This window comes from Mustelus asterias, chromosome 5 (genome assembly GCF_964213995.1).
Source record: "Mustelus asterias chromosome 5, sMusAst1.hap1.1, whole genome shotgun sequence".
NCBI classification, from domain to species: domain Eukaryota; kingdom Metazoa; phylum Chordata; class Chondrichthyes; order Carcharhiniformes; family Triakidae; genus Mustelus; species Mustelus asterias.
In genome coordinates, this window is record NC_135805.1 from 135,023,638 (window position 1) to 135,045,603 (window position 21,966).

Below are 21,966 nucleotides of genomic sequence, written 5' to 3' on the forward strand. Positions count from 1 at the left end.
TGCCCAGTGCGCTGTGGGAAAGCTTGCGAAGAAGCTTGTTTTCCTTTCAGACTAACCACTGGATTGGCTTCCAAGGCAGCACGATCCTGGTACAGCAAAACCTCCATGAGAAAGATCAACGTATTTCATAATCAGAACAATTTTTCTCCACCAAAAAAACCCACCAGTCAAAGTTGCTTGTTGCAGAAACATCAGAGTCGCAGGACATGCCTGTGTGGAATTTACACGCTCTCCCTGTGTCTGTGTGGGTTTCCTCCGAGTGCTCCGGTTTCCCCCCACAGTCCAAAGATGTGCAGGTTAGGGGGATTGGTCATGCTTAATTGACCCCTAGTGTCTCAAGACGTGTAGGTTAGGTGGATTAGCCATTCTAAATTGCCCCTTAGTGTCCCAAGATGTGCAGGTTAGGGGGATTAGCTTGGGGTAAATACGTGGGGTTACGGGGATAAGGCCTGGGTAAAATGCTCTGTCGAAGAATCAGTGCAGACTCAATGGGCCGAATGACATCTTTCTGCAATGGTTTCATGGTCATCAGTAGATTCTTAATTCCAGATATTTTTTATTGAAGTCAAATTCCACCATCTGCCGTGGTGGGGGATTCGAACCCGGGTCCGCAGAACATTAGCTGAGTTTCTGGATTAATAATCCAGCGATAATTCCACTCGACCCATCGCCTTCCCTTGTGTGGTGCAGAGTGATGCCAGTGGCACGGGTTCAATCCCTCCAATATTAACGATAGAGGGTTGGCAGCAGGAGAAATACTTAATACAATTAATGTTACCAGAGAGGCAGTGCTGGGTAGACTAATGGGACTGAAGGTGGATAAGTCCCCGGGTCCGGATGGAATGCATCCCAGGGTATTGAAAGAAATGTCAGAGGTAATAGTGGATGCGTTAGTGATTATTTATCAAAACTCGTTGCATTCTGGGGTAGTGCCGGTTGATTGGAAAACGGCTAATGTTACGCCGCTGTTTAAAAAAGGAAGGAGACAAAAGGCGGGTAACTATAGGCCGGTCAGCTTAACGTCTGTAGTAGGGAAAATGCTGGAATCCATTATTAAAGAGGAGATAGCAGGGCATCTGGATAGAAATGGTTCGATCAATCAGACGCAGCATGGATTCATGAGGGGAAAGTCGTGCTTGACGAACATGTTGGATTTTTATGAAGATGTGACTAGGGCGGTTGATGGAGGAGAACCGGTGGATGCGGTGTTTTTGGATTTCCAAAAGGCGTTTGATAAGGTGCCCCATAAAAGGCTACTGAAGAAGATTAGGGCACACGGAGTTGGGGGTAGTGTGTTAAAGTGGATTGGGGACTGGCTATCCGACAGGAAGCAAAGAGTCGGAATAAATGGGTGTTTTTCCGGTTGGAGGAAGGTAACTAGTGGCGTGCCGCAGGGATCGGTACTCGGGCCGCAACTATTTACCATTTATATAGATGATCTGGAGGAGGGGACGGAGTGTAGGGTAACGAAGTTTGCAGATGACACAAAGATAAGTGGAAAAGTGAATCGTGTGGAGGACGGAGAAGATCTGCAGAGAGATTTGGACAGGCTGAGTGAGTGGGCGAGGATATGGCAAATGGAGTATAACGTTGAGAAATGCGAGGTTATACACTTTGGAGGAAATAATAACAAATGGGATTACTATCTCAATGGAAACAAATTAAAACATGCTACCGTGCAAAGGGACCTGGGGGTCCTTGTGCATGAGACGCAAAAGCCCAGTCTGCAGGTACAACAGGTGATCAAGAAGGCAAATGGGATGTTGGCCTATATTGCGAAGGGGATAGAATATAAAAGCAGGGATGTCTTGATGCACCTGTACAGGGCATTGGTGAGGCCGCAGCTGGAATACTGTGTGCAGTATTGGTCCCCTTATATGAGGAAGGATATATTGGCATTGGAGGGAGTGCAGAGAAGGTTCACCAGGTTGATACCGGAGATGAGGGGTTTGGATTATGAGGAGAGGCTGAGGAGATTGGGTTTGTACTCGTTGGAGTTTAGAAGGATGAGGGGGGATCTTATGGAGACTTATAAGATAATGCGGGGGCTGGATAGGGTGGAGGCGGAGAGATTCTTTCCACTTAGTAAGGAAGTTAAAACTAGAGGACACAGCCTCAAAATAAAGGGGGGTCGGTTTAAGACAGAGTTGAGGAGGAACTTCTTCTCCCAGAGGGTGGTGAATCTCTGGAATTCTCTGCCCACTGAGGTGGTGGAGGCTACCTCGCTGAATATGTTTAAAGCGCGGATGGATGGATTCCTGATCGGTAAGGGAATTAAGGGTTATGGGGATCAGGCGGGTAAGTGGTACTGATCCACGTCAGATCAGCCATGATCTTATTGAATGGCGGGGCAGGCTCGAGGGGCTAGATGACCTACTCCTGCTCCTATTTCTTATGTTCTTATGTTCTTATGCCTCCTTGTCTTGCCTAGAGCTTTCAGAGTGGGGCTCTTCAGGCTGTGAGTTGCCAAAACTTGTCTCTCTCTGGTGGACAGAGATTCCTTTGGCACCACGACTAGGTGATGATATCCCTGCATCTGACTTTCTTTACTCACTGCTGCTAAGCATGGTTGCAATAACCACTATTTATTGCCAACCAGGATGCTCAGATTGCTTCTATTTCCCTTCCAAATTATTTCTTTTCCTTTTAAGTAATTGCCCCTTCCTGGATTTTTTTTGGAATTTGCCACATTGAATTTGATCTGACACATGTCTGTTCAATTCCCAAATCCTTTTACAAGTTAGCCACCTTTGAAATCTATCATCTTTTATAACATTTATAAACTATTGAGCTTGTGACTTTCCAGATCATTTCTAAAGCTACTCAAAAAAAGAGATTCCAGTTAGACCCCACAGGATGCCACTAATAATAAACCCCTGGACTGATGCTAATACTGTACCATCAGCCTCTGTGATATATCAGTCAACCAACTATACAGCTACTGAAAATAGTTTCACCTTTATCCAATGTTTCCCGTTTCCTTTATTTTAGTCCCAGCCTTTCCAAAGGTTAGTATTGTATTCATTGGAGTTTAGAAGAGTGAGAGAGCATCTCATCGGAACTTATAAAATTCTAACAGGATTAGACAGGGTAGATTCAGGAAGAATGTTCCCAATGGTGGGGGAGTCCAGAACTAGGGGTCATAGTTTGAGGATAAGGGGTAAACCTTTTAGAACTGAGGTGAGGGAAAATTTCTTCACCCAGAGGGTAGTGAATGTGTGGAATTCACCACCACAGGAAGTAGTTGAGCCCAATGCGTTTTGTAATTTCAAGAAGAAATTTGATATAGCTCTAGGGACTGAAGGGATCAAGGGATATTGGGGGAATGTGGAATCAGGATATTGAATTTGATGATTAGCCATGATCATAATGAAAGGTGGGTGGAGTAAGCTCGAAGGGCCGAATGGCCCACTCCTGCTTTTAGTTGACACGGTGGCACAGTGGTTAGCACTGCTGCCTCACAGCGCCAGGGACCCGGGTTTGATTCCTGGCTTGGGTCACTGTCTGTGTGGAGTTTGCATGTTTTCCCCATGTCTGCGTGGGTTTCCTCAGAGTGCTCTGGTCTCCTCCCACATTCTGAAAGACATGCTGGTTAGGTGCATTGACCCGAACAGGTGCCGGAGTGTGGCAACTAGGGGAATTTCACAGTTACTTTATTGCAATGTTAATGTAAGCCTTGCTTGTGACTAATAAATGAGCTTTAACTTTTTAACTTTAATTATGTTTCCAACTGTATCGAAGACCTTACTGAAATCTAAGTACATTACATTCACTGCCTTACCCATATCAAGCTATTTCAAGGGATGAGGGAGGAGTTGGCTAAGGTAGACTGGGAGCAAAAACTTTATGGTGGGACAGTTGAGGAACAGTGGAGGACTTTGAAAGCGATCTTTCACAGTGCTCAGCAAAAGTATATACCAGTGATAAGGAAGGACTGTAGAAAAAGAGATAATCAGCCATGGATATCTAAGGAAATAAAGGAGGGTATCAAATTGAAAGAAAATGCATACAAAGTGGCAAAGATTAGTGGGAACCTAGAGGATTGGGAAATCTTAAAAGGTCAGCAGAAAGCCACAAAAAAAGCTATAAAGAAAAGTAAGATGGATTATGAGACTAAACTAGCTCAGAATATAAAAACAGATAGCAAAAGTTTCTACAAATATATAAAATGAAAAAGAGTGGCTAAAGTAAACATTGGTCCTTTAGAGGATGAGAAGGGGGATGTAATAACTGGAAATGAGAAAATGGCTGAGGCATTGAACAGGTATTTTGTGTCAGTCTTCACAGTGGAAGACACAAATAACATGCCAAAAATTGATGACAGGAAGGCTATGGCAGGTGAGGACCTAGAAACTATCATTATCATGAAAAAGGTAGTGTTGGGCAAGTTAATGGTGCTAAAGGTAGACAAGTCTCCTGGTCCTGATGGAATGCATCCCAGGGTACTAAAAGAGATGGCGGGAGAAATAACAAATGCACTAATGGTAATTTACCAAAATTCGCTGGACTCTGGGGTGATTCCTGCAGATTGGAAAACAGCAAATGTGATGCCACTGTTTAAAAAAGGAGGTAGACAAAAGGCAGGTAACTATAGGCCGGTTAGCTTAACTTCTGTAGAAGGGAAAATGCTTGAATCTATCATCAAGGAAGAAATAGCAAGACATCTGGATACAAATTGTCCCATTGGTAAGACGCAGCATGGGTTCATGAAGGGCAGGTCATGTTTGACTAATTTGGTGGAATTCTTTGAGAACATTACATGTGCAGTGGACAATGGGGAACCTGTGGATGTGGTGTATCTGGATTTCCAGAAGGCATTTGACAAGGTGCCGCACCAAGGACTGCTACATAAGATAAAGGTGCACGGTGTTATGGGTAATGTATTAGCATGGATAAAGGCTTGGTTAACTAACAGAAAGCAAAGAGTGGGGGTAAATGGGTAATTTTCTGGTTGGCGATCAGTGACTAGTGATGTGCCTCAGGGATCAGTGTTGGGACTGCAATTGTTTACGATTTACATAGATGATTTGGAGTTGGGGACCAAGTGTAGTGTGTCATAATTTGCAGATGACACTAAGATGGGTGGCAGAGCGAAGTGTGCAGAGAACGCTGAAAGTCTGCAAAGGGATAGAGATAGTCTAAGTGAGTGGGCGAGGGTCTGGCAGATGGAGTACAATGTTGGTAAATGTGAGGTCATCCATTTTGGTAGGAATAACAGCAAAATGGACTACTATTTAAATGGTAAAAAATTGCAGCATGCTGCTGTGCAGAGGGACCTGGGTGTCCTTGTGCAGGAATCTCAAGGAGTTGGTTTGCAGGTGCAGCAGGTAATTAAGAAGGCAAATGGAATTTTGTCCTTCATTGCTAGAGGGATGGAGTTTAAAAACAGCGAGGTTATGTTGCAGCTGTATAAGGTGCTGGTGAGGTCACATCTGGAGTACTGTGTGACAGTTTTGGTCTCCTTACTTGAGAAAGGATATACTGGCACTGGAGGGGGTGCAGAGGAGATTCACTAGGTTGATTCCGGAGTTGAGAGGGTTGGCCTATGAGGAGAGACTGAGTAGACTGGGGCTATACTCATTGGAATTCAGAAGAATGAGGGGAGATCTTATAGAAACATATAAGATTATGAAGGGTATAGATAAGATAGAAGCAGGGAAGTTGTTTCCACTGGCGGGTGAAACTAGAACTGGGGGGGCATAGCCTCAAAATAAGGGGGAGCAGATTTAGGACTGAGTTGAGGAGAACTTCTTCACACAAAGGGTTGTGAATCTGTGGAATTCCCTGCCCAGTGAAGCAGTTGAGGCTACCCCATTGAATGTTTTTAAGACAAGGATAGATAAATTTTTGAACAGTAAAGGAATTAAGGGTTATGGTGAGAGGGCGGGTAAGTGGAGCTGAGTCCACAAAGAGATCAGCCATGATCTTATTGAATGGTGGAGCAGGCTCGAGGGGCCAGATGGCCTACTCCTGCTCCTCGTTCTTATGTTCCTATCACAATCTCAAATAAAACCAGAAATTATGTTAACATTATCTCCCCTTGTTGATTGGTCGTTTGATATTTTGTTTTCTTGTGGTGTGGCCAGCACTGACAAGACCAGCATTTACTGCCCATCCCTAATTGCCTTTGAACTGAGTGGCTTGCTCGGCCATTTCAGAGGGCAGTTAAGAAAGAATCAGTCACATTGCTGTAGGTCTGGAGTTACATGTAGATCAGACTGGGTAAGGATTAAAAATATTCATTTATGGAATGTGGGTGTCACTGGCTAGACCAGCATTTATTGTCCATCCCTAGTTGCCTTTAAGAAGGTGATGATGAACTGCTGCAATCCCTGTGGTGTAGGTACACCCACCGTGCTGTTGGTGGTGGGAGTTCCAGGAATTTGACCCAGCGAACGTGAAGGAACAGCGATATATTTCCAAGTCAGGATGGTGAGTGGCTTGGAGGGGAACCTCCAGGCGGTGGTGTTTCCAGGTATCTGCTGCTCTTGTCCGTCTAGATGGTCATGGGGTTGGAAGGTGCTTCCGAAGGAACTTTGGTGAGTTTCTGCAGTGCATTTTGTAGATGCTACACATGGCTGCCACAGTTTGTCGGTGGTGGAGGGAGTGGATGTTTGTAGATGTGGTGCCAATCAAGCTGCCTGCTTTGTCCTGGATGGTGTCAAGCTTCCTGAGTGTTGTTGGAGCTGCCTCCATCCAGGCAAATGGGGAGTATTCCATCACACTCCTGACTTGTGTCTTGTAGATGGTGGACAGGCTTTGGGGAGTCAGGAGGTGAGTTACCCAGTGCAGTATTCCTAGACTCTGACCTGTTCTAGGAGGCAGATTTCCTTCAGTAATGGACATTCACAAACCGGATATGTTTTTACAACAATCGATGACAGTTTCATGATCACCATTACTGAGACTAACTTCATATTCCAGATTTATTTTATTGATGCTCTATGAATTTAACTTCAATCAAGTTTTACATAACGCTACCAACAAAGGCCATGAAGCACATTGGTCTGTAATTTTCTGCGTGACTTACGGTACATTGAAAAAAACACACTGAGATGTTTGCATTTCTTCAATTTCCAGGCGCTGTTCCAGTGTTCACTGATTTCTGGATGATGTACGCTAGAGTTCCTGCAATTTGCTCCCTGGGCAGCATAAGAATCCCTGAATGTATTTCAGTTTGGCCCCCTGAGGTTTATTTACCATAAGTTTATGCAAACATTCAGAAACCATAACACGAATAATGTCACAAGCTATTTCTGCAACCCCCTCTAGTTCCCTTTTATAGATTATAGAATCCTGTCCCTCCCTTGATTCTAACTTAGGCACCACTTACTTACCCTTCTGCAATCTGTGATGTATTGTTGTCGTTATCAAATCCCTCTTTCAGTGACTCTGCTTCTTTCCTTGTTTTTCTTTTCATCTTAATATAACTATGAACAAAAGCCTCGTCGATGTGTGTTCTCTGCTTGCTGGGTGAGAATTGGCTAGCTCCCAGATTGCTTCGGTGTACAGAAAGTAATTGGCGATGTACCCAAAGAAAAAGGTTCCTGATTGAATCCGAATTAACCATTTGTATTTGAGGGGTAAATACCAGAAACGTATTCCTGTCTGCACACAGAGTATTAACTCAGTACAGACTACAGTTTGTCAAACAGATCTACTGATTGGGTGATCTATCATAGAATTGTGGAGGAAAGAAGGAGGCCATTCAGCCCCTCCGTGCCCATCTTGAATCTTTGAAGGAGACATCTAATTTATCCCACTCCATTGCCATGGCAAAAGGTAGTGGAAATCTGGGATTCAGCCTGTCACAAGAATTGTTGACATGGGGGTGGCGTGGTTGGGAGTCAACTGCAAATATCAAAGGTGAGATAATAGACTTTGCTTTCAGAAAGGATATTATGTCTTATAGGGAATAAGGCAGATAAATAGATTTAAGGTGCGGATCTACCCAATTGTTGGTACAGGCTCGAGGACCTGAATAATCTATTCCTCTTTCTTTTCCGCTGTAATAAGCTCTTTTGCAAGACAAGTTGGACTTCCCGAAGGCTGCAATGCTGGCAAGAAATGCAGAGGTAACCCAAATCCCAAATCTAAGTTTAAGTTTTAAAAAATGTTTTAGTGTCACAAGTAGGCTTACATTAACGCTGCAGTGAAGTTACTGTGAAAATCCCCTAGTCGCTACACTCCGGTGCCTGTTCAGTTACACTGAGGGAAAATTTGGCATGGCCAATGCACCTAACCAGCACGTCTTTCGGACTGTGGGAGGAAACCAGAGCACCCGGAAGAAACCCACGCAGACACTAAAGTTTAAAGTTGATTTATTAATGTCACAAGTAGGCTTGCATTTACGCTGCAATGAAGAAAATCCCTTAGTCACCACGCTCCACATGGGGCGAATGTGCTGACGCCCGCACAGTGACCCAAGCCGGGAATTAAAGCCTGCCGTGGTGAGGCAGCCATGCTAACCACTGTGCCACCGTGCAGAGGGTGTAGAGGGTGCACAGAGCTAAGTGAATCCACAATCAACAGATCAGATCTAAGCTCTGAAGTCCTGCCACACCCAGTCATGAATGGTGGTGGACAATTAACTCACTGGAGGAAGAGGCTACACAAGTATCCCCATCCTCAATGATGGAGGAACACAGCACATCAGTGCAAAAGATAAGGCTGAAGTATTCACAGCAGTCTTCAGCCAGAAGTACCGAGTGAACGATCCAGCTCGGCCTCTTCCAGCATCTCAGATGCCAGTCTCCAGCAAATTTGATTCACTCCACGTGATATCAGGAAACAGTTGGAGGCACTGGATACTGCAAAGGCAATGATAACATTCTGGCAATAGTACTGAAGACTTGTGCTCCAGAACTTGCCGCTCCCCTAGCCAAACTCTTCCAGTACAGTTACAACACTGGCATCTACCCGCAATGTGGAAAATTGCCCAGGTATGTCCTGTACACAAAAAGCAGGACAAATCCAACCCGGCCAATTACTGCCCAATCAGTCTACTCTCGATCATCAGTAAAGTGATGGGAGGGGTCATCGACAGTGCTATCAAGCAACACCTGCTCAGCAATAACCTGCTCAGTCACGTCCAGTTTGGGTTTCATCAGGGTCACTCAACTCCTGACCTCATTACAGCCTTGGTTCAAACATGGACGAAAGAGCTGAATTCCACAGGTGAAGTCAGAGTGACAGCCCTTGACATCAAGGAACCCTTGGAAAACTAGAAAAAATGGGTATTGGGGGTAACCTCTCCACTGGTTGGTGTCATACCCAGTACATAGGAAGCTGGTTGTGGTTGTGGAGGCTCAGTCATCTCAGCTCCAGGACGTCTCTGCAGGAATCCCTCAGGGTAGTGCCCTAGGCCCAACAATCTTCAGCTGCTTCATCATTGGCCTTCCCTCCGTCGTAAGGTCAGAAGTGGGGATGTTCACCGATGATTGCACAATGTTCAGCACCATTCATGACTCCTCAGATATTGAAGCAGTCCTTGTTCAAATGCAATAAGATCTGGACGATATCCAGACTTGGGCTGACAAGTGGCAAGTAACATTCGCGCCACACAAATGCCAGGCAATGACCATCACCAATAAGAGACACTCTAACCACCGCCCCTTGACATTCAATGGTGTAACCATCACTGAATCCCCCACTGTCAACATCCTTGGGGTTACCATTGACCAGAAACTCAACTGGACTCACCACATAAACACAGTGGCTACAAGAGCAGGTCAGAGGCTGGGAATACGGCAATGAGTGACTCACCTCCTGACTCCCCAAAGCCTATCCACCATCTCCAAGGCACCAGTCAGGAGTGTGATGGAATACTCACCACTTGCCTGGATGGGTGCAGCTCCAACAACACTCAAGGAGCTTGACACCATCCAGGACAAAGCAGCCCACTTGATTGGCATCACATCCACCAACATCCATTCCTTCCAACGCTGGCCAGCCAGCGACGCCCATGTCCCACGAATGAATAACAAAAAGAGAATCACCTGCAAAGGCCTCTCTTGTCCTGCACCATTACTGCAGGTAACCCCAAAAGGAGCTTTCCCTGCAACTCCCACCCCCACCTCACTTCCCGTTTCACTTCCTGTTTCCCATCTAATCCTGTTCCTCACCCCCCCTTGACACTACCCAGGCCAAAGCAGCCCGCTTGATTGGCACCACATCCACAAACATCCATTCCCTCCATCACCGACGCTCAGTAGCAGCAGTGTGTACTATCTACAAGATGCACTGCAGCAATTCACCAAAGATCCTTAGACAGCACCTTCCAAAACCATGACCACTTCCATCTAGAAGGATAAGAGCAGCAGATACCTGGGAACACCACTACCTGCAAGTTCCCATCCGAGCCACTCATCATCCTGACTTGGAAATATATCGCTGTTTCTTTGCAGTCGCTGGGTTAAAATCCTGGAATTCCCTGCCTAACGGCCTCCTCCTGTGGGGGCAATCTCAAACAAGAGGTCACAGCTATAGGTTGAGAGACAGTAGATTTAAAACTGAGATGAGGAGGAACTACTTCTTGCAGAGGGTGGTGAATTTGTGCCATAGCACGGTGGAGTCTGAATCTGAATGAAAATTTGTCACCCTCTCGCCACTGAATCCTGGCTTACATCTGGGACTTTGGGTAAGGATAGGGACGTCCCTCCCACAGATTAAATAGCCTGTCCACACTTACTGCCAAATGGTCACTTGTCCCTCACTCAATCAACATCATAACAAAGGAACATCTGGTCATTGCTGTGCGTGGGATCTTGCTGTGCACAGCATTTAATCAATTCATTTCCCTCCAATGAAACAGTGAGTGCACTTCCCCAAGTAGTTTATTGGCTGTGAAATATCTGAGTCATTCTGAGATCTTGAAAGGAATTCTGCATACATAAGCCTTCCTTATATGGTAGCACAGTGGTTAGCACTGCTGCCTCACAGTGCCACGAATCTGGGTTTGATTCCAGCCTCGGGTCACTGTCTGTGTGGAGTCTGCACGTTCTCCCTGTGTCTGTGTGGGTTTCCTCCGGGTCTCCGGTTTTCTCCCACAGTCTGAAAGACGTGCAGGTTAGGTGCATTGGCCGTGCTAAATTCTCCCTCAGTGTACCTGAACAGGTGCCGGAGTGTGGCGACGAGGGGATTTCATTGCAGCATTAATGTGAGTCTACCTGTGACACTAAATAAACTTTTCTTTAGGTGGATTGGCCATGCTAAGTTGCTCCTTAGTGTGTAAAGATGTGTAGGTTAGAGGGATTGGCCATGTAAATGTATGAGGTTCTGGGAATAGGGCAGTGTGGGTCAGACCCGATGGGCCAAACAGCCTCTCCTGCACTGTCGGGATTCTATGATGTTGGGAGACAGTTCACGCATTTCCTACGCAAGTCAAGTTTAAAGTTTATTTATTATTGTCACAAGTAGGTTTACATGAACATTGCAATGAAGTTACTGTGAAAATCCCCTAGTTGCCACACTCCGGCGCCTGTTCGGGCACACTGAGGGAGAATTTAGCATGGCCAATGCACCTAACCCGCACGTCTTTCGGACAATGGGAGAAAACCGGAGCGACCGGAGGAAACGTACGCAGATATGGGGAAAACGTACAGACTCTACACAGCCAGTGACCGAAGCTGGGAATCGAACCATGGTCCCTGGCGCTGTGAGGCAGTAGTGCTAACCACTGTGCCACTGTGCCACTCTCAATGAAGAAGATGAAGAGTAGTTTACAGAAGGGCTGGAATACTGGAAGTCAATATTGCGGAGGAGATCACACGAAAGGAAAGTCCGCATGTCCAATGCGGGGGAATCTGCGTTCCATTTCCAAATAGTTGAATCAATTTCATAGAATCATAGAAACCCTACAGTGCAGAAGGAGGCCATTCGGCCCATCGAGTCTGCACCGACCACAATCCCACCCAGGCCCTACCCCCACATATTTACCTGCTAATCCCTCTAACCTACGCATCCCAGGACTCTAAGGGGCAATTTTTAACCTGGCCAATCAACCTAACCTGCACATCTTTGGACTGTGGGAGGAAACCGGAGCACCCGGAGGAAACCCACGCAGACACGAGGAGAATGTGCAAACTCCACACAGACAGTGACCCGAGCCGGGAATCGAACCCAGGACCCTGGAGCTGTGAAGCAGCAGTGCTAACCGCTGTGCTACCGTGCCGCCCTGCTACCGTGCCGCCCAATTTGCATCAAGTGTTGTGCTGGAAAGAAGAAAAGTAAGTCCATAACGATGGTTGATGGAGAGAAGATGGATGACGATGCTGGTGAATCACTCTACACCCTTGAACACGTTGGCACCATCAAGTCTCAAGGTTAAAATGGATTTTGACTTTTAGAATAGTGACGACAGAAGGAGAGCATCAAGTGAATATCAAGTGTCAGATAGACACAAGTGCTAGAGGCAACATCACAAGCTTCACAGACCTGTGTCAAGCAACTCGAGATGGTGGCTCAACAATGAAACCATCAGAGTTGAAACCAGGCAAAGTTGAGACAAAATGATTGAACAGTGCTGACACAAAGAGGGTAAACTGAGCAGAGTGACTCACACATTCAGAATGTGATAATCCCCCAGGACTTCAGGGAATCTCTGATTGACTACCCTGTAGGACCCGTTGAATATTAGTTCCCTGGGGATTGGTAATTAACTCACCAGGTGGAGCTCATATACCGAGCCCTGTATAAAGCAGGCCCCTGAGTGGGTCCATTATTGCATTGTCCCAGTTAGGACCTGTTTGTGTTCACAACAGGCTTGTGGTTTTTACTTTACTTTATTTTGCGCAATAAAGCACTGTACCTTTACAGCCGGCTCCTGAGTTATTACAGGGAAGAAAGAAGATCATCAGATTCAGGTAGTAGCCACCAAGTATAATTGTCTCATCTCCGTAAGACCATAAGAGATAGGAGCAGAATTAGGCCATTTAGCCCATTGAGTCTGCTCCACCATTCAATCATGGCTAATATGATTCTCATCCCCATTCTCCTGCCTTCTCCCTGTAACCCTTGATCCCCTTATTGATCAAGAACCTATCTATCTATGTCTTAAATCTCTGTTTCAGCTGAAATGAGTCAAAAACTTAGACTGGTAACCCTCCACCTAACCAAAGAAATTTGTGGCATTTCACTCCGCATTAGACATTGGCTACTGGACATATCCTGATAGCTTGCAAAGGTGTCTTGGGTGTCTTCCTGGTGAATATACTGGGCGGCACGGTGGCACAGTGGTTAGCACTGCTGCCTCACAGCGCCAAGGACCCAGGTTCGATTCCTGGCTTGGGTTACTGTCTGTGCAGAGTCTCCACGTTTTCCCTGTGCCTGGGTGGGTTTCCTCCGGGTGCTCCGGTTTCCTCCTACAGTCCAAAAGATGTGCTGGTTAGGTGCATTACCAAGCTAAATTCTCCCTCAGTGTACCCGAACAGGTACCGGAGTGCGGCAACTGGGGGATTTTCATAGTAACTTCATTGCAGTGTTAATGTAAGTCTACTTGTGCCACAATAATAAACAAACTTTGAAGTGGATGAAAGTGTGAGACCAAGTCAGCATCGTCCGCAGAGAGTCCCGGCTGCCCTCAAGCCCTAGCCTAAAATACAAAGATAGCAGAGTCTGAAAAGATGGGAACCAGTGTCAGTTCCTGATAGAATTAGCAGCATGAAAACAGAGGGGGGATAAAACCTGGAAAGCTGAGCGTGCACATAGATCCAACGGTCGTCAATAAAACTTTGGAGCGATCTCACTGGCCCATGCCACCCTAGATGTGAAGGATGGTTACTGGCAAGTGAAATTAGATAAAGTAGCAGTTTCCTGACTAGCTTCTGGATACCATTTGGGAGGTACAGATGGTTGCACATTCTGTTTGGCATTTCTACTGCTCTGGATGAATATCAGCACAAATAGCAAGGGGTATCCAAAGATCCATCAGCACTGGAAGCAATGATGGATGATCAGGGTGCGAAGATATGACAGACAACCACAGTCAGAACCTAGTCAGGACAACTTGCTGGAGAGAACCCTCCAGAGAAACCTGAAGCTGAACAAGAGAGAACTGCAACTGCAGATGATGAAGTAGCATAATTGGTCATGTACTGATGGCACAGCACGATGGCACAATAGTTAGCACTGCTGCCTCACAGTGCCAGGGACCCGGGTTCAATTACAGCCTCGGGTGACTGTGCGGAGTTTGCACATTCTCCCCATGTCTCTACCGAGTGCTCCGGTTTCCTCCCACAGTCCAAAGATGTGCAGGTTAAGTGGATTGGCCATGCTAAATTGACCCTTAGTGTCCAAGATGTGTAGCTTAGGGGGATTAGCGGGGTGAATACACGAGGCTACCGGGATAGGGTGGGCCGGAGTAAAGTGCTCTGTAGGAGAGTCAGTGCAGACTCAGTGGGCCGAATAGGCTCCTTCTGCACTGTCGGATACTATGATACTCGATAGTACCGGGACTGTACTCTGATCCTGATATGGTGCAAGCTGTAACAGAGATGCTGCAACCAATTGATGTGAAAGTTGTTCATCGATATGTTGTATTTGTGAAACAACTAGCAAAGTTCTTACCCGTTTGTCATCAAAGTGTGAACCTCTATGCAAGCTCATTGTAAAGGATGGTTAATGGTGGTGGGGCACAGAAGAAGATGCAGCTATTACTACACATCAAAGTAATAACAGCAATACCAGGCCAGTGCAGAAGTGTGTTCATGGCAAAGTCACTATGCTGTGAGCTGTCAGTAAAACAGGACTTAGAATCATAGAATCCCTTATTTATTTTATTGCATTTATTTATTATTAGTGTCACAGTAGGCTTACATTAACACTGCAATGAAGTTACCGTGAAAATCCCGTAGTTGCCACACTCCTGCACCTGTTTGGATGCACTGAGGGCGAATTTAGCAGGGCCAATGCACCTAACCAGCACATCTTTCAGACTGCGGGAGGAAATCGGAGCACCCGGAGGAAATCTACGCAGACACAGGGAGAATGTGTAGACTCCACACAGACAGTGACCCAAGTCGGGAATCGAACCCGGGTCCCTGGCGCTGTGAGGCAGCAGTGCTAACAATTGTGCCACCTAACATGCAGAAGGAGACCATTCGGCCCATCGAGCCTGCACCGGCAACAATTCCACTCAGGCCCTATCCCCGTCATTCCACATATTTACCCTGCTAATTCCCCTGACACTAAGGGGAAATTTACCATGGCCAATCCACATCTTTGGACTGTGGGAGGAAACCGGAGCACCCAGAGGAAACCCATTCAGACACGGGGAGAACATGCAAGCTCCACAGTAACCTCATTGCAGTGTTAATGTAAGTCTACTTGTGACATGAATAAAGAAATAAATGTTAAACCGAGGTCCGGAATTGAACCCGGGTCCCTGGTGCTGTGAGGCTGCGGTGCTAACCACTGTGCCACCGTGCAACCAACTTTGGAGGAGCAATCATTCAGCAAGGACAATCAGTTGTGTTTCATTCAGAGCATGATCGCAAGTGGAATGATGCTACGCACAGACTGAGAAAGAGAATCTGGCTATTGTCTTGGCTTGTGTGCATTTTAATCAGTCCCTCCTTGGAAGAGACAAAGTTTGACCTCAATTCGTATCAAAGCACCTTTCTTAATCCCTTTCTGGCTGCTCCAAAGTGCCTGCAAAGCATGTTCCATTATTTGCCAAAGGTATCATTTGAATTACAAGCAGGGGAAGCAGATGTACATCACCAACCTGCTGTCCAGCGCTGCACTCTCTTTGAAGAACATTGACGATGCTCATACAGACTGTGACATTTTCCAGATTCAACAGGAAGCAACAACACCAGTTGTTGCCATGCAAAAACTCAGTTTGCAGGTGCAGCAGGTGATCAAGAAGGCGAATGGAATGTTGGCCTTTATCGCGAAGGGGATGGAGTATTAAAGCGGGGAGGTCTTGCTGCAATTGTACAAGGTACTGGTGAGGCCGCAACTGGAGTACTGTGTGCAATTTTGGTCCCCTTATTTGCGGAAGGATGTATTGGCCTTGGAGGGAGTACAGAGAAGGTTCACCAGGTTGATACCGGAGATGAGGGGGTTAGCTTATGAGGAGAGATTGAGTAGATTGGGCCTGTACTCGTTGGAGTTTAGAAGGCTGAGGGGAGATCTTATAGAGACATATAAGATAATGAAGGGTCTCAACAGGGTAGAGGCAGAGAGATTCTTTCCACTTAGAAAGGGAACAAGAAGTAGAGGACACAGCCTCAAAATAAGGGGGAGTCAGTTTAGGACAGAGTTGAGGAGGAACTTCTTCTCTCAGAGGGTAGTGAATCTCTGGAATTCTCTGCCCATTGAAGCAGTGGAGGCTACCTCGTTAAATATGTTTAAGTCACAGGTAGATAGATTTCTGATCAATAAGGGAATTAAGGGTTATGGGGAGCGGGCGGGTAAGTGGAACTAAACCACGATCAGATCAGCCATGATCTTATTGAATGGCGGGGCAGGCTCGAGGGGCTAGATGGCCGACTCCTGCTCCTATTTCTTATGTTCTTATTTAACACGAATTGCTCTAGAAGTCATCGAACTGCCAGAGACCAGAATCGGGGCGGGCGAGGCTCGCAGAATGTCATTCTCCATTGGCCTCGGACGGGATCTTACGAGCCTCAGGTGGGCGAGGCGGTAAAATTCCGGCACTTGAATCTGACAGACAGGCATCTTGCTCAGATCAGGCAAACTACACAACGAGAAGCAACTCTCTGAGTGCTGCAGGAAGTAGTGATGAGAGGATGTCCTGAAACCATCAAACACGCATCTGTTGCTCCAAAACAGCCTTGGGCATACAGAGAGAAACATCGACATCCTGGAAGTTACCACTGACCATGAACTGGACCAGCCAGAAAAATATTGTGGCAAAAGGGTGACTTGGATAGACGGAGTTGAAGTGATTGCCCAAGATGTACATCTTGTACAAAGGGACTAGAGTCATCACCATGAAAAAAGATGGGAACAGAAACCATCAGGAATGAAGTCTAGTCTGAAGAAGACGAGAGAAGCGATCAAGACCGCAAGAAACTACAGCGGATCGTGAATGAAGTCCAGTCCATTGACTCTGTCTACACTTCCCGCTGCCTCGGAAAAGCAGCCAGCATAATCAAGGACCCCACGCACCCCAACGTACTCTCTTCCACCTACTTCCGTCAGGAATAAGATACAAAAGATACCTTCTAATTCTATATTTTACTCTTGTTCTGCTTCTATTCTGTTGCTGCTTCTAAAACTTTATTCTATCTCTTTTAAACTCTCTAACAGTGCTCTAATTCAATCCTTAGCTATGACTGTAACACTACCTTCTATACTCTCTCCTTTCCTTCTCTATGAACAGTATGCTTTGCCTGTATAGCGCGCAAGAAACAATACTTTTCACTGTATACTAATACATGTGACAATAATAAATCAAATCAAAAGTCTGAGATCACGTACCAACCAACTCAAGAACAGCTTCTTCCCTGCTGCCATTAGACTTTTGAATGAACCTACCTTATATTAAGCTGATCTTTCTCTACACCCTAACTATGACAGTAACACTACATTCTGCACCCTCTCCTTTCCTTCTCCCCTATGCACTCTATGAGCGGTATGCTTTGTCTGTATAGTGTGCAAGAAACAATGCTTTTGACTGCATCCCAATACATGTGACAATAATAAATCAAATCAAAAAGGTGCTCTACTTGGCAAACACAAGCAATGAGATCAAGGCCCATATCAGTCAATGCAGTGCTTGGAAGCAGCATCAAGTTAAGGAAGCAACACGATTCCTGACAACCCAGAGAAGACTAGAATTAAGAAACAGTTTGTTGTTCACAAGTCCAGACTCCTGTACAGGTACAGGACCCTCCTCTGTCATCACAGCCACTGGAGGTTTGTGTCACTGGCTGGGGCCAGATTGCCCTAACAACAGCTCCCAGTACTGGGAGACACCCGCTCCCCTTCCCGAGAAAGGCACACCCACACCTCCCTGCTCACTTGAGAAGGAGGAGGACCTGGCAGAGACTCCAGTTACCTTGTCCATCCTCACCTTACTATTGAAGGCTGTGGAGGCAAGTCATTGAGTGTACTTAAGACAGAGATAGACAGGCTCTTGACTGGTAAGGGAATCAAAAGTTATGGGAACAAATCATAAAATCATAGACTCCTACAGTGCAGAAGGAGGCCATTTGGCTCATCGAGTCTGCACCGACCACAATCCCACCCAGATTCATTACCCCATGCATTTACCCTAGCTCGTCCCCCGATAATAAGGGGCAATTTTAGCATGGCCAATCCACCTAACCAGCATACCTTTGGACTGTGGGAGGAAACTGGAGCACCCGGAGGAAACCCATATAGACATGGGGAGAATGTGCAAACCTCACACGGACAGTCACTCGATTTATTGTCACATGCATTTTTTTTATTTATTAGTGTCACAAGTAGGCTTACATTAACACTGCAACAAAGTTACTGTGAAAATCCCCTAGTCGCCACACTCCGGCACCTGTTCGGGTACACTGAGGGAGAATTTAGCATGGCTAATGCACCTAACCAGCACATCTTTCAGACTGTGGGAGAAAACTGGAGCACCCGGAGGAAACCCACACAGAGACGGGGAGGATGTGCAGACTCCACACAGACAGTGACTCAAGCCGGGAATTGAACCCGGGTCCCTGGCGCTGTGAGGCAGCAGTGCTAACCACTGTGCCACCCAGTGTCTATACTCCAAAGTTGGGAAAATGGGTTTGAGAAACTTAAAAGCCATGATTGAATGGCAGAGCAGTCTCTATGGACCAAATGGTCCAATTCTGCTCCATTATCTTAGGGTCTTATGGTCTAATTGGCTGCATACAGCTCCAGGACAAGGTGATGGTTTGTAAGTCTGGACATACTTCCAGCATCCTCTTCAGGGTCTGTTGGATCTGGCTCTCCATGGAGGGAGTCGACACTGCACATACCTGAGGCATGCCAGTACACACGGTCTGGATCGACTCCCCCTTTGTCCGCACATGTCCTTTACAGTTCCATCAGATGGTTCCCTCACATCTTACTGCAGCTCCAGTACGTTCAGTGCGACTAACTCTGGAAGGTTGTCATCAGCCTGGGGCTCAGCATAGATCTAGCCTCAGATTGTCAGTGACCTCAGCTGTCACAGCTACCTGGGTCCACCGACAATGTGTTCACCCACTGCAGACCCTGAATCGAATGATAAGCACATACCCAGTGGCGTATCTGTGCTGATGGAGGGATTAGGAGAATGTTGTGGCACGGCATAAAATCCTACAGTGCAGAAGGAGGCCATTCGGCCCATTGAGTCTGCATGGACCACAATCCCACCCAGGCCCTATCCCCATAACCCCATGCATTTACCCTAGCTAGTTCCCCTGACACTCAGGGGCAATTTAGCATGGCCAATCCACCTAAACCGTACATCTTTGGACTGTGGGAGGAAGCCGGAGGAAACCCACGCAGACACGGGGAGAATGTGTAGACTCCACACAGACAGTGACCCGAGCCGGGAATTGAACTCAGGTCCTTGGCTCTGTGAGGCAGCAGTGCTAACCACTGTGCCACCGTGCTGCATTCCCTGAGGAATCCCCCTTCTCCTCAGAGGTGGACTGACAGACCCTGATTTCTGCAGCTGAAGCCCCTCATCTTGCCGCTGTTTGATTTGTAAGGATGAATGTGTGAAGGGTGGGAATGAAGTACCCATGTTGATGCATTGTTTATGTATGCACCAGTTAATGCAATCGCAATGATGGCAGATTATTACTGCTATTCCTGACTGCTCGAAGCAAGTGGTACTCAGATCAACTCAATGTTGAGTCTCAAGTGGATGAAGTCCTTGGACCTTTGATTGCAGAAGTATCTTAGTGATGTGATATGAAAATTTGGATAATCCCCAAGCCATTTCAGAGAAGTAGTGTGATGAAATATGATCATTAATAGCATTGAAAATCAAGATTAAAAATATCAGCAATTATTATTCAATTCAAAGTTATATTTTTGTGTTAAATATATTCATCAGATCTCATCTCTATGAGTTAAAGGACTGGAATATTAATCCCAAATGAGTATATTTGTGAATTGTAATGTGAAGTGGTGCCTCCAGAAATTCTGAAGTCATAAAGTGACAGATTATTCTTGCTATAAATACCTTCAATAGTTAGATGCCACCGGGAATAGTTCCAATCATGGTTCAAATGGGGTTACACTCAATAGCTCAAGAGCGGGAAGGTTGTGGGATCACCAATTCACCAAAGATCCTTAGACAGCACCTTTCAAACCTACGACCACTTCCATCTCAAAGGACAAGAGCAGCAGATACATGGGAACACCACCACCTGTAAGTTCCCCTCCAAGCCGCTCAACATCCTGACTTGGAAATGTATCGCCGTTCCTTCACTGTCACTGGGTCAAAATCCTGGAATTCCCTCCCTGACAGCACACAACCCACAGCACGTGGACGGCAGGGATTCAAGAAGGCAGCTCACCACCACCTTCTCAAGGGCAACTAGGGATGGGCAATAAATGCTGGCCAGCCAGCGACACTCATATCCCATGAATGAATAAAAAAAAATAGTCCCAGTCCAGGAGCCTTAAATATATTGGCTTACTTTCCCAATGCTGTAATGAGGGAGTATTGCAGTGCCCAATTTCTTAAACTGAGGCCACAGCTGCCCTCATGGGTGCATGTACTGCTTTTCTGAGTCTAGGTCAATACTTGTCCCTCAACCAACATCACTAAAACAGATTATCTGGTCATCATCACATTTATGTCTGTTGGAGTTGGCTGTGTGTAAATTGGCTGTCGCGTTTCCTATATTACAAAAGTGTCTATGCTCCAAAACTGCAAAGCACTTTAGGATGTCCTGAGATTTTGGAAGCTGCTCTGTAAATACTGTTATGTATGTTTGCCGCGTAGCTCTTTTAAGGGAATGGGTCATGTGACCCGGGGTGTGGGGTGAACTGGCCGGGAACCACCGCAAAAGGCCAGTCTTCATTCGGAGTGTGGAGCGAATAAACTGCAATAAAGATCTGTGTTTCCTGATGCCTGGCTGTGGAGTAGTTCTCGGGAGTAAGGAATTTAACAAATACAAGTTCTCTCTCTTGTGGTAACAAATTAACGATAGCACTTCTGTAGCCTTGTAACAGCCAATGACATGGTCACATCACCATTCCACCCAGCCAGAAACTTAGATGTCCTAACTCCAGTGAAGCAGCAGAGAGCCTGGCAAAATGACTCCTCCCACACAAATAACATACTCTCCAAGACCACCGGATACTGAGCATCCCCTCTGTCCGATTTGGTTGGCATTATTTAAAGGGAAGCAGGAAATTTTCCCCAAGTTCTGGTCAACATTCATCCTTATTTGATTTATTATTGTCACATGTCTTAGCATACAGTGAAAAGTATTGTTTCTTGTGCTTTACAGACAAAGCATACCGTTCATAGAGAAGGAAAGGAGAGAGTGCAGAATGTAGTGTTACAGTCATGGCTAGGATGTAGAGAAAGATCAACTTACTATGAGGTAGGTCCATTCAAAAGTCTGATGGCAGCAGGGAAGAAGCTGTTCTTGAGTTGGTTGGTACGCAACCTCAAACTTTTGTATCCTTTTCTCGACGGAAGAAGATGGAAGAGAGAATGTCCGGGGTGTGTTGAGTCCTTAATTATGCTGACTGCTTTTCCGAGGTAGCAGGAAGTATAAACATGTGTAACCAACATGGTCATAATTGGGTTGGAAAATCCCACCCATTGTGTATCCCAACGTAATGCAAGAACTTACCTTTCTTACCAAAGATGGCTGTGACATAGCAGCCTCCACTTTAAGAGCTACACTACAGCACCGGAAGGTGATGTCACGAGAAAAATGGCCTGACAATTTTCAATTGACCTCCATCCTCCAACTATTTTGTAGGAGAGTTCCAGATGGCCACTACCCATTGGGTGAAGAAGTGCTTCCTGAC